This window comes from Macaca thibetana, chromosome 2 (assembly GCF_024542745.1).
Source record: "Macaca thibetana thibetana isolate TM-01 chromosome 2, ASM2454274v1, whole genome shotgun sequence".
In the NCBI taxonomy this organism is placed as follows: domain Eukaryota; kingdom Metazoa; phylum Chordata; class Mammalia; order Primates; family Cercopithecidae; genus Macaca; species Macaca thibetana.
The window spans coordinates 1692292-1704376 of record NC_065579.1 but is presented as its reverse complement, the minus strand read 5'-3'; the positions used below and the strand labels follow the sequence as shown (position 1 = coordinate 1704376).

The window sequence follows — 12085 nt, the reverse complement described above, 5'->3', positions numbered from 1 at the left end:
CCCAGCCTTCGGGAGGCCGAGGCGAGAGGATCACTTCAATCAGGGAGTTGGAGACCAGCCTGGGCAACACAGCAACACCCAATCTCTACCAAACAAATAAGCAAACAAACAGAGTTCTGGAGATGGATGGTGGTGATGGTTGCACACATTATGAATGTATTTAGTATCACTAACTGTACACTTAAAATTGGTTAAAATGGTAAACATTTTACATTATGTGTATTGTACCACAGTTTAAAAATTGGGAAAAAGTGCAGTGCCCACAGTGAAATCTGAATTTTAAACATGAATAAGGCCGGGCGCGGTGGCTCAACCCTGTAATCCCAGCGCTTTGGGAGGCCGAGACGGGCGGATCACGAGGTCAGGAGATCAAGACCATCCTGGCTAACACGGTGAAACCCCATCTCTACTAAAAAATACAAAAAACTAGCCGGGCTTGATGGCGGCGCCTGTAGTCCCAGCTACTCGGGAGTCTGAGGCAGGAGAATGGCGTGAACCCGGGAGGCGGAGCTTGCAGTGAGCCGAAATCGCGCCACTGCACTCCAGCCTGGGCGACAGAGCGAGACTCCGTCTCAAAAAAAAAAAAAAAAAAAAAAAAAAACCATGAATAATTGTTCAGTATCATTATATTTCATGCAACATCGGGTATATATGTATACTAAAAAACTATTCATTGATCTGAAATTTCATCAGGCATCCTGAATTTTGTCTGGCAACCTGGACACAGGTCAGGTTCTTTAGTGAATGGTGATCATAATTCATCCGCAGGCTGAGGGAAGATTCATAGAAGTGAGGAGAGGAGCAGAGAGGAGCTGGCTGGAGGGAATGTATGTTTTTCCCATTTTCCTCTCCAGTCCTGGTAAATAAAACACGGTCAAAGTGTATCTGCTGACTCTCCAGGCAAGTCAGCCACCCCAACACTACTCACGTTTATCTCTTCGAGAGCACTTACTTGTTATTGGATATTTATCTGCTGACATATCTGCCTCCCCCTTGAGGGGAAAGTAACCAAGGTTTTGAGTCAGAGATCTAGGCTGAAACAAGACTCTGAAACTTAAGGTTGTGACTTTAGCAAGTTATTTATCATCTGTGAGCCTCAGTGTTCCATGAAATGTGAATACCATCAAGATATTCTAACAAATAAATCAAATAATGTAGATAAAATACATAGCAGCTGCCCAGAAATATTAAGCACAGTATCTCTGAAGACCTGGAGTGCAGGGACCCAGTCCTAACAGTACCCACGCCGCAGAGCCTCAACAGTGCCCACGCTGCAGAGTCCCAACAGTACCCACGCCGCGGAGTCCCAACAGTACCCGCACCGCAGAGCCCCAACAGTACCCGCTGCGGAGCCCTAACAGTACCCGTGCCGTGGAGTCCTAACAGTACCCGCGCCACAGAGCCCCAACAGTACCCACATTGCAGAGTCCTACTAGTACCCACGCTGCAGAGTCCCAACAGTACCCACGCTGCAGAGTACCAACAGTACCCGCATTGCAGAGTCCCAACAGTACCCACGCTGCAGAGTCCCAACAGTACCCGCATTGCAGAGTCCCCAACAGTAGTCCCCAGTACCCGTGCCGCAGAGTCCTACTAGTACCCGCGCCGCAGAGTCCTAACAGTACCCGCATTGCAGAATCCCAACAGTACCCGCGCCGCAGAGTCCCAACAGTACCTGTGCCGCAGAGTCCTACTAGTACCCGCGCCGCAGAGTCCTAACAGTGCCGCAGAGTCCCAACAGTACCCGCATTGCAGAGTCCCAACAGTACCCGCGCCGCAGAGTCCCAACAGTACCTGTGCCGCAGAGTCCCAACAGTACCTGTGCCGCAGTGCCGCAGTACCCGTGCCGCAGAGTCCTACTAGTACCCGCCCGCGCTGCATTGCAGTCCTACCCGCGCCGCAGACAACAGTAGTCCTAACAGTACCTGTGCTGCATGTTCCATGGAGGAGGTGCTGAGTCAAAGGAATGTGAGTGCTATATCGATTGCCTAGACTAGGGCTCTACATATTTCATTCTTGCTGCTAGTCACGATTATGATGGCAAGAGGTAAGAAGACCTCAATCATAAATTGTCCGCCAGTCACTTCTGACAAGGCTCTGGAAGACAGAGGCACAGAACACAAGGCTGGACCCTTTCCGTCACTGCCCCGTGCATTTCTTCATGGGCAGGGAAGCTGCAGGGAAGGGTGTTTTCTGTTAGTTTGTTTGTTTTTGTTTTTTTGAGACTGAGTCTCACTCTGTCGCCCAGGCTGGAGTCCAATGGCACGATCTCGACTCACTGCAACCTCCGCCTCCCAGCTTCAAACGATTCTCCTGTCTCAGCCTCCTGAGTAGCTGGGATTACAGGCACCTGCCACCACGCCTGGCTAATTTTTGTATTTTTAGTAGAGACGGGGTTTTGCCGTGTTGGCCAGGCTGGTTTCGAACTCCTGACCTCAGGTAACCCCCCTGCCTCAGCCTCCCAAACTGTTGGGATTACAGGCGTGAGCCACCATGCCCAGCCAGTGAAGAGTTTTTTAACTCGTCATGGGGGTTCCTAAGTGAGGGACTTGGGTGTGATTTTATGACAACTGGTCATGAAATTTCATGACAACCAGTTGTCATGAAATCAGGGGACAAGTATGTTTTTGTGCAGGGAGAGGAGGCCTGCGGGTGCAGTAGGTCCTCTTAAGCTCCTCTGGGTTCCATCTTCCTACAAGAGATTCTTTTCGACCAGGCGCGGTGGCTCATGCCTGTAATCCCAGCACTTTGGGAGGCCAAGGCAGGTGGATCACCTGAGGTTGACTAACATGGAGGCAGCCTGTCTCTACTAAAAATACAAAATTAGCCAGGCGTGGTGGTGGGCATCTGTAATCCCAGCTATTTGGGAGGCTGAGGCAGGAGAATCACTTCAACCCGGGAGGCGGAGGTTGCGGTGAGCCGAGATTGCGCCACTGCACTCCAGCCTGGGCAACAAGAGCGAAACTCCGTCTCCAAAAATAAAACAAACAAACAAAACAGGAGATCCTTTTCTGTCTCCAAACCCACAGCTCTAAGTGTCACTCTGAGAAGCAGAACGTTTCATTTGGTTGTCACGGCAGAGGTTTTGAACTCAGTTGCCATCCTTTCCCTAAAATACTGCCTCATTTCACCTCATCACCAAACTCCCCTCCAGGCTGGAACCCTCAGTTCATTTTAGTATTCCAAAAGCAACCAGAATTAAGCTTTGGCGTCTGTAGGAAAGGAGTCCGGTGAAAGATGTGAACATAATGACCACAAGAGAGGGAGAAACTTATTACCTTCATTTTTCACGCTCAAGATAAGCACCCAGCGAGCTGCTGGGCGTGAATGATTTCATATCAGTCAAACAAAAAACAGATCACCAAGCTGGCTTTCCTCTGGGTTTCTAACCTCACCGTTCTTCAGTCTCTCCCTTAAAACAGAGAACAGGAGATGAGGTAAGAAGTACAGTCTTTCAAGATCCAGAAGACCTGAGCTTTCTCTTCTTGCTCTTGATTTAGCAGATCAGCCCCTGCTCAGACACAGCCCGATAGCCAGGTAGGGAGCGATGCTTCTCGGGGCAGAGCCTGGGCAAGGGGCACCATCCTGAGTCTTACACCGAGACGCTGCACTCTCCCTCCAGGGGCTGTCTTGCTGTGAATCTCCAGAACTTGATAGGGTTGCCTTCCTCTCCCCCTCTCTTTTTTCCTCTTCACTCCTTTCAGCCTCCTTTGTCTTTTTTCTTCTGGGGAGTCCTCAAATGTGCTCTTCCTCATGTGGCCAAACTTTGGGGTGGGAGGAAGCATGTTTGTTAGTGTGTTCCTGCACTACCCCGTCTCTTCCTTATGGCTTCCCTCCCCCTCATCCCCCAGCCACAGAGGCGTAGGGCTGAGACCAGTGGCCTCCTAGGTACTGTGTGAGCCCACTCCTCACCCCATGGCCGTAGCTGATTGGACCAGTAGTAGGAATTGCAGTCTCTGGCTGGGACCCTGAGTTGATCTCTTGAATGGAGGGGAGAAGTGTGGGTGGCCATTTTTCCCAATGTGGACTATGGAGAAGAGGAAGTTTGGGGAAAGAATGCAGAAATGTTTCAGGAATAAGGAAGAGGTGGTATTCCCGGGCTCCTGACGGCTTTCCATTGCTTTGTCCAACTTCCTCATGAAAACTAAGGCGTTCCTGCTGTTGATCTCTGTGAGTTAGCCCTGCATCTCTAAAATAAACTTATTTTGCTTATGCTACCTCAAGTTCTGTTGCTTTATTTTTAAATGTTTCCTATATTTTAAAACATTTCCTATTTTAAAATGTTTCCTATTCTTAATTTTAGAACCAGATGAATGGAACGTTTTGTATTTCACCACAATTTTTATTTTTTTAGTGACTAAAATTGCTTTTCTTTCATGGTTGGCTCCTAATGATACCTATTGTAGAACAGTTCAGTAATAATACTGAGAAACGCAGGGAATAGTTACTACACTCGTGGCACTGTTCCATCTGGTTCAATGTGCATTTCATGTAATGCCCACATCACCTTTTAAAGTAGGTGGCATGATTTCCCCCGCCCCCCCATTTTACAAATAAGGGGACTGAGGCACAGAGGGATCAAACGTGCCACCCAGGGTTACAGAACTAGTAAGTGGTAGAAGAGGGTTTGAATTCATGACTCCAGAATCCACGCCCCTAACTACTACCACTAAGTACTTTACAAACACTGGGTTACGAATGCAACCTGGCAAAGACCTTCCAACAAATCTATAACACCTTAAAATTGTTCCTGGCCTTTCCCATGGTTCCAGTGAACAACCAAACACAGCATCAAAGTTGCCTCCACAAAGAAACAGAATTGGTAGAGAGAAAAATTAAAAGGTGTGTTTCCTAGGGTTGCCACAGCAAAGTACCACAAACTGGGTGGCTTCAACTACAAAAACGTATCGTTGGGCACAGTGGCTCAGGCCTGTAATCCCAGCACTTTGGGAGACCGAGGCAGACGAATCACTTGAGGTCAGGAGTTCAAGATCAGCCTGACCAATATGGTGAAACCCTGTCTCTACTAAAAATACAAAAATTAGCTGGGTGTGGTGGCGTGTGCCTGTAATCCCAGCTACTCGGGAGGCTGAGACAGGAGAATTGCTTGAACCTGGGAGGCAGAGGTTGCAGTGAGCCAAGATTATGCCACTGTACTCCAGCCTGGGCGACACAGCGAGACTCCGTCTCAAAAACAAAAAAGTATCATCCCACCACCCCGGAGGCTGGAAGTCGGAGACAAAGGTGTCAGCAGGGCTGGTTTCCTCTGAGGCTGGTGGGGAGGAATCTGTTCCCCGCCGCTCCCCGGCTTCTGTTGGTTTGCCGGCAGTCTTTGGCACTTCTTGGCTTCTTGGCTTCTGCTGTACGGCCCTGATCACTGCCTTCATCTTCACATGGAATTCTCCCTGTGTGCATGTCTGCGTCTAACTCTCTTTTTCACAAGGACACCAATTATCTTAAATTAGGGGTCCAGTCTGGTATGACCTCATCTTAACTAGTTACATCTGAAATGACCCCATTTACAAATAAGGTCACATTCTGAGGTACTGGAGGATTTCAACATATAAATTTTTAAGGGGATGCAACTCAGCCCCTGATATTAGGTTTTATTGTTTCTTTCCTGTAGCAATTTTCAATCATTATATCTCCTTTTATCAGAGGTAAGAAGTTTGATTTCAAGATGTGACAAACCACAGATGCAGCTGCGCAGCTTTGGTAGGCACCCAGATGTCACTGCCACTCTGATATAGGAAGGACCAAATCACTAATCCCTGAAAGAATCCTGATAAGGACACTTCTTTTTTTTTTTTTTTCTGAGATGGAGTCTTGCTGTGTCACCCAGGCTGGAGTGCAATGACGCGATCTCGACTCACTGCAAGCTCCGCCTCCCGGGTTCGTGCCATTCTCCTGCCTCAGCCTCCCGAGTAGCTGGGATCACAGGCGCCCACCACCACGCCTGGTAATTTTTGTATTACTAGTAGAGACGGTGTTTCACCGTGTTGGCCAGGCTGATCTCGAACTCCTCATCTCGTAATCCGCCCGCCTCGGCCTCCGAAAGTGCTGGGATTACAGGTATGGGCCACCGCACCCAGTCTAGAACCTCTTTTAAATTACTGCCTCGCGTGAGCTCACTCAGGGCCATAGAAAGATTCACAGAAGAGGCAGTCGTGCCTCAGGTGCTCACTCTGGCGCCGCCATCATCTTGCTCTTGGTCTCTAGAGCTAGAGCTCTTTTTTCTCATACAATTTTCCTAGTTATAAACCAGAGATTTTTGCCTGGCACGGTGGCTCACGCCTGTAATCCCAGCACTTTGGGAGGCCCAGGCGGGTGGATCATAAGGTCAGGAGTTCGAGACCAACCCAACCAACATGCTGAACTCCCATCTCTACTAAAAACACAAAAATTAGCCAGGCCTGGTAGGGCGTGCCTGTAGTCCCAACTACTCAGGAGGCTGAGGCAGGAGAATCGCTTGCACCCAGGAGGCAAAGGTTGCAGTGAGCCGAGATCGCACCACTGCATTCCAACCTAGGCGACAGAGTGAGATTCCATCTCAAAATAAAATAAAATAAAATAAAATAAAAATAAACCAGAGATTTTTGCCTCCATTTGAGGCTGCTCAAATGTCACTCCTGAATGGTGGTCTCCTAGTTCAGGGGAGAAGTACCTGGAGACTTAAAAACAAACAAAAGGCCAGGCACGGTGGCTAACGCCTATAATCCCAGCACTTTGGGAGGCCGAGGCAGGCAGATCACAAGGTCAGGAGATCGAGACCATTCTGGCTAACATGGTGAAACCCCATCTCTACTACAAATACAAAAAATTAGCTGGGTGTGGTGGCGGGAACCTGCAGTCCCAACTACTCGGGAGGCTGAGGCAGGAGAATGACGTGAACCCGGGAGGCAGAACTTGCAGTAAGCCAAGATCGTGCCACTGCACTCCAGCCTGGGGGTCAGAGCGAGACTCCATCTCAAAAAAAAACAACAAAAACAAACAAACAAACAAAACTCCACTCTACTACCCCACGGAATTTAATTTGCCAGGGCATCTTATTTATTTATTTTGAGACGGAGTCTCACTCTTGTTGCCCAGGTTGGAGTGCAATGGTGCGATTTCGGCTCACTGCAACCTCTGCCTCCCGGGTTGAAGTGATTCTCCTGCCTCAGCCTCCCAAGTAGGTGGGATTACAGGCATGCACCACCACGCTCGGTTAATTTTTGTATTTTTAGTAGAGACAGGGTTTCTCCATGTTGGTCAGGCTGGTCTCGAACTCCCAACCTCAGGTGATTCACCTGCCTTGGCCTCCCAAAGTGCTGAGATTACAGGTGTGAGCCACTGCGCCCGGCCGCATCTTATCTTTTAAAAGCTTCCCAGATATAGGTTATCTTGATTGTGATGGATATATACATACATCAAAGCTTATCAAATTGTGCACTGTAAATATGTATAGCTTACTTGATGTCAGTTATTATCTCAATGAAGCTGATTTAAAGAAATAAAAAGCTCCCCAGGTGATTCTAGTGGGCAGCCCAAAATGAGAATCACTGAGCTAGGTCAGCCTCAGGAACAGCCCCAGAAAGGAAGACATCTGCTCAGGAATCGTGTCCCGACCGGCAGCCCCACCAGGACTTAGAACGCGTGAGTCCTGCGCTACTGATCCAGTGGTCTCACCTCAAGACCAAAATGAGAACGTTGCTGAGCTTCTCTCAAAATTATAAAGAGGCAGCTAAAATTTTTGAACTGTGGCCGGGTGCGGTGACTCACGCCTGTAATCCCAGCACTTTGGGAGGCCGAGGTGGGCGGGTCACGAAGTCAAGAGATCAAGACCATCCTGGCTAACATGGTAAAACTCCATCTCTACTAAAAATACAAAATTTAGCCGGGCGTGGTGGCGGGTGCCTGTAGTCCCAGCTACTCAAGAGGCTGAGGCAGGAGAATGGCTGGAACCCGGGAGGCAGAGCTTGCAGTGAGCTGAGATTGTGCCACTGCACTCCAGCCTGGGCCACAGAGCAAGACCCTGTCTCCAAAAAAAGAAGAAAAGAAAAAAGAAAAAATTGAACTGCTAGGATTGTTATTCAGAGGTGTAGGGTGAGAGAAAAAAAAAAAAATCCCCAAACAACAAAACAAACACCCCAGCAGCCTTCAGTTGGCGGAGTCATGGTTTAGAAGGCAGCTGGTTGTCCTTTCAGGGTAGGCCCACCTCCCCTCACTCTACCTGCTGGACTGTGGAGCCTGCACAGCCAGTGAGGAAAGCGACACACCAGTAGCTCTCTTGTCAAGTTGGCTGCCAATCTCCTTAACTCCAAACTCACTAGTTCCAACTGCCTGTTCAGTACTTCTACCTCGGATTCAACATGTTCAAAACTGAACTCATTACCCTCACCCCCCAATCTTTTTTTTTTTTTTTTTTTTGAGACAAGAGTCTCACTCTGTCACCCAGGCTGGAGTGCAGTGGCGCAATTTCGGCTCACTGCAACATCCGCCTCGCAGGCTCAAGTGATCCTCCTGCCTCAGCCTCCCAAGTAGCTGGGATTACAGGCACCGCCACCACACCCGGCTAATTTTTGTATTTTTAGTAGACGCGGGGTTTCACCATGTTGGCCAGGCTGGTCTCGAACTCCTGGCCTCAGGTGATCTGCCCACCGCAGCCTCCCAAAGTGTTGGGATTACAGGCATGAGCCACCACGCCCGGCCCCTCACCTCCCAATCTGTTTGTTTTTGTTGTTTTTTTTTTTTGAGACAGAGTCTCGCTCTGTCGCCCAGGCTGGAGTGCAGTGGCACGATCTCGGCTCACTCCTTCTCAGTGCCGTTTCTTAGTAACAGTACCATTATTCTCTCAAATGTCTGCACCAAAGTGTCTCACTCTTGACATACAAATGGTGTCCCAATGTCCTCCTGAATTATCTTAAATACATTCCACCTCCATCTTTAGTCACCTTAGTTTAGGTTCTCATCATTTTCTGCCTAGATCTCCTGACTCCCACCTTTCAGATATTGCTTTTTGTAGTTAATCATGCCCTTGCTGAAAACCTTTGAATGGCTTCCCCATGAAAAAACAGACAAAACCCAAACTATTTAGTATGGCAATTATAATCCAGATGCAATTTCCTTGTTTCATGCCCTCCCCCACCTCTTGTCCAGCATGGTTCCAGACATAGCGGACCTACCTGTGCCTCTGTATCATAGCACATCCTCTTCCACTTGCCTGGAACAGTGGATTTATCTTCATTAGCTCCCACCTACTTATCTTCTAAGCTCAGCTTAAACATCGCCCCAGGTTAACTGCTCCCTCTCTACGCCACCCTGGACCTCACCTGTAATTTCGTTAAAGCCGTTATCCCAGTTTCCCGGCAGAGTCTGTTTCCACTTTTGCTTTCACAGAAGCTTGTCAGCAACTTCGTTTTTTCCTTCTCATCTTTCCATCTCTAGTACCTGGTAAAAGCCTGGTACATGATAGATGTTAGAAAATAATTTGATAAATTATCTTTCCTGCCTTTTCCATTCTTTCTACATTACCAATGGATGACTAGTAGCTGGGTGGGCAGGAAGATCCTTCAAAATTTCAGAAGCTCAGCTATGGCCACATAAAATCGAGAGTGGCCTGTGGAGTCACTGTTAGCTCCACGGCTCCATCAGCACTGAAGTTCCTGTAGGCTGTGCTCAGAAGGGTGGCCTGCGCCGGGCTTTGCTACGTCTCTGCCCAGAGCAGCGTCTTCACTGCCAACATGTCTTTTGTGATAAAAGTGTCCATGCTGTCCTGGGCAATTCAATCATCAACTACACCACTCTTTGGCCTATCGAGGGGTTAGATGTCATCGACAACTCTCATTCCAACCTTAAGCCTCCTTTCCTTCAAAGGGGAGGAGGACCAACAGAGGTGCACAGATGAATAATATGCCCTTTAAACATGGGTTGGGAATAGCGAGCAAGTTAGCTCTATTAAATAAACAAAGATATCTGGTCTATTCCCACTACAATACGCCTCTAATGAATCTAACTTGAGACACTAGAATTTTAATACATTATTTCAGGGAGACTTTCTCAAGGGAGCTATGACCTCAAAACCATTACTTGATTTTATCCCCATTTTATTTCTAGAGCAAAGGGGGCAGAAATATAATACAGTGTACAAGTATCAAATCATATCTAGACAGGACTTGACCTCCCTGATCTTTTCTTAATGTTTTCCTGCCTTAAAAGAAACAGAAATTAAGCACTATCAACATGGTGACCTAAGAAAACTCCCTAAATGATTCCTACTTCTTGAGCCACTCATCATGAAATCCTACATACAAAAGCTGAATTCACAATCTTAAATCTTAAAGGGCTACTTCTTTCAGCAAACTATATTCTGAAGACTGGAGAACATGTTGCTCTCAATGGTATTTTAGAGAACACATTAAATAAGAAGCAAACAGTTCGGGGGAGGATCCAAAAAAGAAATCAGGACAACAGACTGGTAAAGCTGTCTCCGGCGTCTCTTTCCACTAAACAAAGAGGCAAATACAGAACATTTACACCTATTTTTCTTTTATAAAATTTAAATGCTTTGGGTCGGGCAGTGGCTCACGTCTGTAATCCCAGTACTTTAGGAGGCTGAGGCACACGGATCACTTGAGGCGGAGGCTGCAGTGAGCCGAGATCACATCAACTGCTTTCCAGCCTGGGTAACAGAGCAAGACTTTGTCTCAAAAAAAAAGAAAAAAAAAATTAAAATGCTTTGTATAAACTTTAACATATTAGGCAAATTTTTAGCAACATAATCAACTGATTCTCTTTTAAGCTTTTGGATCACAGGAGCCATTTATTCAGCCAGTTCAGGAACAGCATATGCCTGTCCCTTTTAATTCTTGGCGAACAACTGCATTATCCAACAAATGTGAGCAGCGGGGTGGGGTGGGGGGGTGGTAGAAGCAATTGGGAAATAAGACCCTAGTGAATTACTGTTCCTTGTCCACATTCCATTCTAAACATGGGGAATATGGATTCTATTATTAAAGCCATGGAATTTATAGGTAAATTCCATCACCACCTTTGGCTATTAAGGCACACCCCAATTTTTCTTTCTGACCAATGTGTAACAAATTTCTTTAAATGTAAGCAATCACAGGTGGTTAATGTTTAACTTTTTATTAAGAAACTAAGGCAAAACAACAGAATTCCAAAAAAATAAAGATACAGAATTCTATTTTAAATTCTAAACAAATATAAAAATCAGAGTTTACCAGTATTTTCGAGTAGAGGGAATGGCTAAATGCATTCGCAGTAATTACTTGTTCCTTACTAGCCTCAAGTTTGCACCCCTTTCCTTCCTGCTTCACTGGGACTAGAACATAGAATTTCTCATTCATCTTTCGCTACTGTAATTTTTGCTTCTATAGTCTAAAACTTCAGAGGAGCTTTTGTCTCTCTCCGTAGTTCTTTCTCTGTTCCTTCAGCAAATACGTGAGCACCTGCCTATTGGGCTTACGTGTTGTGGGTGCAAAGATGAGTCCGTCAGAGATCCTGTCCCAGTTTAGGGGCGATATGACACCAGTAAATAATCAATAAATAATTTTAAACAAGGTATAAATAAATACAGCATGAGTCAACTATAGATATATAAAACTAGGGAAATTTCAAGGAGAGATTACATTCAGCTAGAGAAACGGAGGAAGGTTTCTGAGGACAGCATTTGGGCGGGGTGTGGCCTGTCCCTAGTAAAGGCTTCGAAGTGGTCCTGATTATCTACCACAGTCCCAACTGTGGAACTGTGGTGGTCTCGATTTCTGGAAAGTAATCTTTTCAATGCTAACCTTTAAAACTCCTTAAATTTCTGGCCCAGCACGGTGGCTTACGACTGTAATCCCGGCACTTTGGGAGGTGAGGTGGGTGGATGGCTTGAGGCCAGGAGTTCGAGACCAGCCTGGCCAACATGGCAAAACCCCCTCTACTAAAAATACAAAGATTAGGGGCGGGCGCGGTGGCTCACACCTGTAATCCTAGCACTTTGGGAGGCTTAGGCGGGTGGATCACAAGGTCAGGAGTTCGAGACCAGCCTGGCCAACATGGTGAAACCCCGTCTCTACTAAAAATACAAAAATTAGCC

General features: G+C 47.0%; 1 long non-coding RNA gene across 1 annotated transcript in view; it reads left to right on the top strand.

Annotated features, from left to right (window-relative positions):
* Positions 1-12085, top strand: part of LOC126948015 (uncharacterized) — a 340440-nt gene that overhangs the window by 216034 nt on the left and 112321 nt on the right. The window lies entirely within an intron of this gene.